The following is a 2,107-nucleotide window of genomic DNA, read 5'->3' on the forward strand; positions in this document are numbered from 1 at the left end:
GTTGTAGAACTTTTTCATAACCTCTGTCTGGGAAACAAAATAAAATTGTCATCATCTTGGTATGTCTCTGTACATCGAAGGCTTTTCTAGATTAGTCAGTGACCCCTAAACTGATTAGAGCCAGTAATGAGAACCTCAGACAATAGCACTGGTTTCTAAGGGACAGGCTCATCCCCTTTAGGAGTATTTTCACATAGGTGTTAAAAATATGGATTCCAGAATCTCATTGCCTGAGTTTAAGTTACTTCTCCACAATGACATATTATTTGTCTTTGACTAAATTCTTTAATATTTCTTGGCTCAGTTTCCTCATTTATAAAATGATGATAATGACAATAATATCTACTTATAGTATGATTATAGAGCTGGAATAATCTGTGTAAAATGCCTAGCATAGTCCTCAGCACACACTTCAGTCTCAGCCTGAATTTCCACCTCCTCATTCTCTACACACACACCAACACACACACCACAACACACACACACACACACACACAGCACTATTATTACTAACATCATATTGAATGGTAGATATCTCCCCATCGTTCCATCTTACTGCTTTTTGCCTGTGGGCCTTGGAAAGGACACTGAGTTGGGCGTCAGGCTATCAGAGCTATGGCTCCAGTTCTGGGACTACTCATTTGAGAGGCCCGGGGAAATCAGTTCTCTGCAGGTTTCATTTTTCTTTACCTGTGAAATGCACACAAGATACAAACAGTCTCCTCTGGTCCAAAACTTTGAAAATCAACTTAAAAACATTCAACAACAGCATAATGGGCATTTTGTTGCCATGAATAAAGATTTTATATTCGCATGCTGTGTAACACTTCCCCTTATTGCAGTAGATTTTACTTTATGCTCGTCGTTGCCATAGCACCAAACTTCGTAGAGAGTCACAGTAAGATGATCTTATAGGAGGCTTAAAAGATTTGAAGAAAAACATTGAAATGTTAGAAGTACATTTACCACAGCTTCATAGATTCTTTTGACCTTACTGGGGACTTAGATATCAGTAGGCCTAGTGTAGGGATAAGGTTATGGACCTGAAGTCACAAGACCTACATAATTATCTTCATTCTACCAGTTTTCATTTGCTTTAGCCCTTTGTCCTCAGTTTCCTCATCTGTAAAATGGAATCTCTACCTTCATAGCATTATTCTTAGATAGCATGTGTCAATCTACTCTACATGCCTATTGGATAGTAGGCCCTGAATACGCGTGTGCTCTTAGAATTGCTAGGTTATCCCACAGTTTTACTGATTAGAAAACTGTGACTCAGAGATTGAAATGCCTGACCTGGAAGTCACAGAAAACTAATGACAGAGCAGCGACTGGATTCAGGTTTTGAGCCTGATTATCCTTCCCTTTCCCAAGCAATTGTGTCCAAGCAAGAATGGCTATAAAACCACCTAATTGCTTTAGTCATCCAGTTTGATTATTCTCAAAAGCCCTAAATCACTTTGGCTTACTTTTCAAATTAAATTAATTTTTAAACAGAATCTTTTGAGTCCATGATTTTTCTGGTAAGTGAGACCTAACAGAAGTTTTCTATGTAGATCGAATAAAAAAAATCAATTCAACTCCAAGTTATTTATTAATTACTATATGAAGGAAGAGAATATATGATTTTATGTTTAACCCTTTTAGGGGAAAATGTCCCCCCCTTCTTGTTTTTTCATGAGGAGATTTTTTTTTTGCCAGACCTTAGCATGTGAATGTTTATCCACACAACAATATTATCTTGAAATCTGCTAAATGCCAGATACTGTTCTAGGTGAAGAGGAGAGAGTAGTGAGCAAGACAGGTTAAGTTCTGTTTTCCTGGAGGTAGTGTTCTAATACAGAGGTCAGCAAACTATGGCCTCCATTCAAATGTGGCCTGTTGCTAGTTTCTGAAAATAGTGTTTAATTGGAACACAGCTGTGCTAATTCATTTCTGTTTGCCTGTGACTCCTGCACTACAGTGGCGGAGTAGGAAAGTTGGAGCAGAGATCCTATAGACCTCAAAGCCTAACATATTTACTATCTAACCCTTTATAGAAAATGTTTATCCACCCCATCCAGTGGGATAAGCCATTCAATAAACAAGTAAACAAACAAAAATTATT

Source organism: Panthera uncia, chromosome B1, assembly GCF_023721935.1.
Source record: "Panthera uncia isolate 11264 chromosome B1, Puncia_PCG_1.0, whole genome shotgun sequence".
NCBI classification, from domain to species: Eukaryota; Metazoa; Chordata; class Mammalia; order Carnivora; family Felidae; genus Panthera; species Panthera uncia.